Source organism: Lathyrus oleraceus, chromosome 1 (genome assembly GCF_024323335.1).
Source record: "Lathyrus oleraceus cultivar Zhongwan6 chromosome 1, CAAS_Psat_ZW6_1.0, whole genome shotgun sequence".
Taxonomy (NCBI): domain Eukaryota; kingdom Viridiplantae; phylum Streptophyta; class Magnoliopsida; order Fabales; family Fabaceae; genus Lathyrus; species Lathyrus oleraceus.
The window spans coordinates 89,133,481-89,140,342 of NC_066579.1; the positions used below are offsets into that span (position 1 = coordinate 89,133,481).

Sequence of the window (6,862 nt, forward strand, 5' to 3'; positions counted from 1 at the left end):
TCCAGGATCTTTATCTTTCTTCGCTAATTTGTCCTCGGAAATAACATTGCATTCTAAAGGCTTCGGATCGTCAAGTCTATGTTTGTTGGTAAGGATGTCTTTGAGAAACTTTGCATAAGAAGGTATTTGGGTGATGGCTTCTGTGAAAGGGATTTCTACATGATGTTTTTCTATAACTTTAATAAATTTTTGATACTGTTTATTGATCTGGGTTTGTTTGAGTCTTTGCGGATATGGTATAGGTGGTTTATATGGCGGGGGTGGTACATAAGTTTTATCTTTAGGTTCTTCTCCTTTTTCTCGACCTTCCTGGTTTTCAGATTCCTCTGGTTCCTTTACTTCGTCCGGGGGCTTGGTACATTCCTTAGAAGTTTCGGATTCACTTAATCTAGGGTTTGGTGGCTCATCATAAGCGTTCCCACTTCGTAGGGTAATGGCATTGGCTTGTCCTCTCGGATTTTGTTGAGGTTGTCCAGGGAATTATCCTCTAGGTGTAGTATGAGGGGCTTGGTTTAAAGCTACCTGAGAGATCTGGGTTTCAAGCATCTTGGTATGAGTAACTATTTGGTCAGCCTTGGTTCCTAACTGAGTAATCAATTCGTTAACATGAATGTTTTGGTTCATGAACTCCTTGTTTTGTTGGGTTTGAGCGGTGATAAAATTTTCCATAATTTTCTCAAGGCTCGGCTTTGGTGGCACAGGTTGCATAGGTTGATTTGATATAGGGGCCTGATAACTAGGTCTTGGAGGTGCATTATTTTGGATAGGGTTATTGTTTTTATAGGAGAAGTTCGGGTGATTCCTCCATCCAGGGTTATAGGTATTCGAGTATGGGTTCCCTTGGGTGTAGTTCACTTGCTCAGAGTGGGTTTCGTTTAATAGACTGCAGTATGCAAATTGGTGTCCTTTGGTCCCACATATCTCACAATCCGACGAAACTGCGGCTACAGTATTCGGGTTTATGCACATATGCTCGACTTTGAGGGCTAATGCGTCCATTTTAGCTTACATCATGTCTATAGAGCTTAGTTCATGCACTCCTCCTTGGGCTTCCTTCTTCTCAACTGTCGCTCGTTCGACTCCCCATGATTGATGGTTTTGAGCCATATCTTCGATGAGGGCACTAGCTTCAGGATAAGGTTTGTTCATCAGAGCATCGCCTGCGGCAGTGTCGATGGTCATTTTTGTGTTGTAGTGAAGTCCATTATATAAGGTTTGAATGATTAACCAATTTTCTAAACCATGATGTGGGCATGCTCGTAACAACTCTTTATATCTCTCCCAAGCTTCGAACAACGATTCTCCTTGGTTTTGGGTAAATCTAGTTATATGGTTTCGAAGAACGGCGGTTTTACTCGGGGGAAAATATCTAGCAAGAAAAACTCTTTTGAGGTTATCCCAAGTCGTAATGAAATTGGGTGGAAGGGAATCTAACCATGATAGGGCTTTATCTCTGAGGGAAAAAGGAAATAATCTTAAACGTATTGCCTCAGGAGAAGCTCCATTGGTTTTAAAAGTGTCCGCTAATTGAAGAAATATTTTTAAATGTTGGTTTGGGTTCTCAATAGCGAGACCTGTGAATTGTCTCTGTTGCAATAGTTGCAACATGGATGGTTTAAGTTCAAAATTATTAGCTGGGATGGTTGGGTTTACTATACTAGAACTAGGTTCTTCATTAGATGGTTGAGCGAAATCCTTAAGAGGTCTTTGGTTTTGATCTTCGGCCATAGCTCTCTTAATTCTATGAAAGAATAAACGTGCGCGAGCGTAACGTTCAGGTTCCGCCAGAGGGTATACTAAGCTTAAACTTCTGGTGCTGCGAGTTCTTCGCATTGACCGGCGGGAAATGGCCTAAGTCTAAACGATATAACAACAGGAAAATGAAATTTGACGAAATTGGTCCCCGGCAACGGCGCCAAAAACTTGATGCGGTGTTTCGCAAGTATACGAACGCGTCAAAGTAATATAAAAGATTGTCGAATCCACAGAGACCAAGTGTCAATCTATCGTTATGGTGTTTATCAAAGGCAATCAAAATAAGTGTTTTTGGAGTGTGCAATGAAAAGTAAAGTGTTGAATAAAGATTAATTAATAAAGACAAGGTCGAATGTAATTCACGTTTTTAATTAATAATCCAAGTACTTGCTAATAGAGCTACTTATGGACAGTGTTTCCTACTTTGAAAAGAACTAATTTAACAGGAACTGTTGCTTTCGCGTATTCAGACATGAGTTGTACTCCCTAATCAAACCCTCTTATTGTCACTTATAAAAAGCCGTGCATTGCGTTAGAGTAGTAAACCTATTTTTAAGAAATATAGTATCTTGACTTAGTTGAAAAGTATTATAACCTGGATTTCTTAACCAAAAGAGGTTCTCACGAACCAGACTCTAAACTTATAAACGCGTCCGAAAATAGTTTTAAAATCTCTTTTCTTCTTTAGTTAAAAACTCCTAATGAACTAAACAAAGCGCTTTCGCTGTTTTTGAAATAGTTAAAAACAATTAAGTTTAGATAGACGTTGGACGACTTTCGATCTTACCCAACGGAATTAAAGTGCGGGAAAACTTAAGTTGAAAGTTAAAATAGCCCTTAAGTGTTTCTACGAACAATTGTACGAATTATCGGTTCAATTACGATCCTTACATTCTAACCTTATAAATTTAGTTAGACATGGTAAAGTAAAAGTGCATTAATTTAACTAAAAGTAGTGCGGGTGCGGAAAGTAAATAAAAGTAGTGCGAGTGCGGAAAGTAAATAAAAGTAGTGTGAGTGCGAGGAAATAAATAATTTAAAGCGAGTGCGAGGAAATAAACAAAAGTAAAGCGAGTGCGAGGAAATAAATAAATTAAAGTGAGTGTGAGGAAATAAATAATTTAAAGCGGGTGCGAGAAAATAAATAAGATAAAGACAAGTAATAAAAACCTGCTCCAATCGGAGGGTTGAATAAATTGCAAAGCGGAAATGAAAATGGCGGCAGGATTAACTTCCTTCCAAAGTGCTCCAAACTCGATTACAGACTCTATCACAGACTTGATTACACAATTGTGGTAACACTCTAATGCGAAGCGGTTACCACTTTATAATACTGAATATATGCCTAAGTGAAACAAAGTTGCTCTGAGTTTGCCTCTGCTATAAGTTTGGATGATTGTAAAAGTGATTTCGAGTTTCTATTTATAAGCAAGTGAAAAGATGGAAATGACAAGGATGCCCTTCAACTTGAAAATGGGAGGGAAAACGTTTCCTCTTGTGGCGCCCGCCACAAGGCCATGGCGCCCGCCACAAGGCCACTCTGAGGCGCCTTAGTGGAAGTAGTGGGGAACGTGGAAGTTGAGGGAAGTTGAGCTTGGACACGTCATGGCAGGGTCTATGGCGCCAGCCATGGGGTAGGCCACAAGTACAAAATGCTGAATTTTAGGGTTTTTAGCTCTTTTTCACTCTTTGTCTCGATCGGGGCTCCGATTAAAGTAAAAACCTGAAAACAAAGGAAAACATAGCAATAACACAACAAAATAACGAAAAAACAACTGGAATGCACGTGAAATCGGAGTCAAAAATACGGTAAATTTCAGTGTTATCACCTTCCACTTGGCTTCAAAAATATACTTTGTAGCCCTTGACATTAGCTTTCACTTGTCGGTGGTCCCATGTCATTCTGAGTTACGACGCTCTAGATATGATCAAAATACCACAGTTCTATCATGATGTGCAACATGCTGAAAAATATGACAATAAAACACAAGCCAAAGCATAAAACATGACAAATAAAATAATATCGAATGAAATGCGGTAAAATACTACAGGAAAACTACTAGAAAGAACGATGAAAAGACCACTTATCAAACTCTCTCAAACATAGATCGTTGATTGTCCTCACACAACAAAGCTTGCATTCATGAGTTTTTGGACCAAACGGTCACATCATGATAAAGCATACGGAAATAGGGCCATTGGTAAGTCATACATGATTCTTTGTTCTGATCGGCTAGGCCTAGTTCTCTTGGTAATCATTTGTTAACGAAGGTATTAGAAGAACACTAACCGCAGTAAAACCACATACCTAAGTCTCCCTTTCGAAAACCTCTCTAACTATGCTTTGGGCTTAAGTCTCTTTTTCAATTTTCGTCCCCTTTCCTTCGGACAATCATATTAAGGCATTTGCAATTATTGTTTCCCTCACATGCACAAGATCGATCGAGAATTGTTTTCTAGGCACCTTTTTATTATTGTTTTTTCCTGATGATTTTATGTATATTGGCGTTTATTAGTCTACTTTGAGACGAAAATTGAGACTCAACCACCTTAGGCTAAATAACTGGGTGAGGGTTACCCAACTTAGAAGGTTTAATTGTCTTAATTTTCTTTTTTCATCATTTTTGGCTCCCAAATTATTTATTTCTCAACCAACCATGCATACATGCAAGCCTTTCTAATTATTTTGGATTGTCAATATAATCTAATCGAGAAATATTTCTCAAAGCCGAGTAATATGGCACAAACCTATACAACGAGCACGCGTCCTTACTTTGAGAGACCTAAAGTTTTTGGGTAATACCTAAATTTTAAAACTTTCCTATTTCCTCTAGTTCTATCCTTTCTTCCCTTAAACTCTATATACTTTTTTACCTTCCCCATAATCTAAGTTTTTCATAAAAAAAAATTCATGGTCTTAGTATTGGAAAAATATGAAAAGTAGGTCTTAATGCATCAATCAAACTAGAAAACTAAAAAACAAGGAAAAAACATGAACGTAAAAATTCAAGAAATAAAAGTGCAAGAAAATAAATAAGTACCCCCTAAACTTGAACTAAGCATTGTCCTCAATATTTTGATGCAAGCAAGAGGGAATAGAACTCTCAAGAACCTCACTTGAGAGGTGGGAACATCAACATGAGTTGTTGCATCATTTGTTGGACATCATCCAAGACTACTCCTTGTCTTGTTTTCTCCTCACTTATGAGCTTCTTATTAACTAGAATAAAAAATAAAACAACAAGAAAACAAATTAGTGCAAAAAGTGTGGGTTGCCTCCCACAAAGTGCTTTGTTTAAGGCCGTTGAGCTCGACCGGTGATGAGTGTAAGCACTCATGGTTTCTCCTTCAAAAATAATTCCTCAACCTCAAACTCAGTAGTATTAGGTGTCCATGCCCACTTATCAAGCCATGTCTCGTATTCATTAATCTTCTTTTACTTTTTCCTATGGGGTGATTTATACTTTTGAACATGTGGGGGTGGTTTCGGTTATATCCTAAGTATAGACTTTTTAGGTTTGAATTTAATCCTTTAATCCCCCACCTCAATGGTCAACCTTCCCTCTTAACATCAATAATTTTCTCAGTTTCATGGTCCTCTAATATTCTCTTTTTAGATTGGACCTTAGTTAATGGTAGATTGGTAATCATCTTTTCCACCATTTTCACATACCTATTGGATTGGGTGTCTTCCTTAACTTCCACCAATCTTTGGGAGAAATGAATTTGTGTCTTATAGGGAGGAGGAAAAACATAAGGTGATTCCTTCTCTACTCTTCGATAATTTCCTTTTTGGGTGGTGTCGCTGGAGTTTCCTCACTCTCTACCTTTTTATCACTAGAACTCTCATCAACCTTTTCTATCATTCTTCCTATGAGTTTCAATTTTTTTCACTTCTGGTTGTTACAACATTCACATGTCCCTTGGGGTTTGGCTCGGGTTGCCCCGAAAATAATTCGGGAAAGACAGAAGAAGCAGCTTGTTGTTGTGCTACTTGGGAGATTTGAGTCTCCAACATTTTGGTATGGGTGATAACATTTTCAATATTAGTGGTCACATGCTTAAGTGCCTCATTTATTGAGGACGTTTTTATTTCTAAACTATTCATTCATGAGAATTTGTGTTGCCACAAAACTCTCCATAATATATTCCATGTTATAGTGAGTATGTGTCTCAATTAAATTCTCCATTCACATTTCAAGGTTGGATTATTGTGAGTTTGGTGGTTACTCGAAATAGTGGGAGTGGTTATCATAGTAAAATTTTGGTGTTCCATCTACCACGAGTTATAGGTATTGGGATAAGAGTTTCCATGGTTATTGTCCATATAATTGAGCATATTTTGGATAGACCCCATGCATCCCACAAAAGAAACAACATAAAAGAAATAAAAATTTATAATCTCTACCATAGCAGATTAGAATAATCAAACAAAGTTCTTCGCATACAAGGGCAGGGAGAGAACCATATCAAACAAACACAATAAAATAAACAAAAAAATAAGCTCTAATCTATTCTATGATGAAACATAATTTAAAAATTAATGTAATTGATCCCCGACAACGACGCCAAAACTTGACATGTCGTAAGTGTACAACAAATGTCAGAGTAGTACAAAATGTATCGAACCTCAGAGACCAACGGTTAAATACCAAATTCTATCTTATCGGTGTAAATTTAGAGAAACCGAAGATGTGAAAAATAGATTGTTTAAGTTAAAAAAACACTTAAATGGAAAATAACTTATTTAAAAAGCACTTTTGGAAAAATACCTTAAAATTAGAATTTCTTGAAAATAATGATAAATTGGAGCTTGGGATCATGGTTCTTATTTTTTACGTTCCCATATGATTTGAATTACATCCGTTACGAGAATCTCAACGCGTTTATAGGAAGAATACCTTATTTTGAATAATACCTACTTTTACTAGCAATTTTTTTGTATCTTTCGACAAATAATTCATCTACTTTTGCACATCCAGATTATTTGTCGGATGAGCATTTATAGTGCATCTACAAAGATGGAACAATCCTCAATTACGTTCGAGTGCTTTCGCGTTTCAAACTTAATTGTTTGAAAACTAGTTTTTGGACGGTGGAGCACATC

At 37.1% G+C, this 6,862-nt stretch overlaps 1 non-coding gene across 1 annotated transcript; it reads left to right on the forward strand.

Moving 5' to 3' along the window:
- Positions 1 to 1,237: 1,237 nt before the first annotated feature.
- Positions 1,238 to 1,344, forward strand: LOC127117195 (small nucleolar RNA R71). Its single transcript, XR_007801953.1, has one exon. It is a non-coding gene; the product is annotated as a small nucleolar RNA R71 (small nucleolar RNA).
- Positions 1,345 to 6,862: the final 5,518 nt, after the last annotated feature.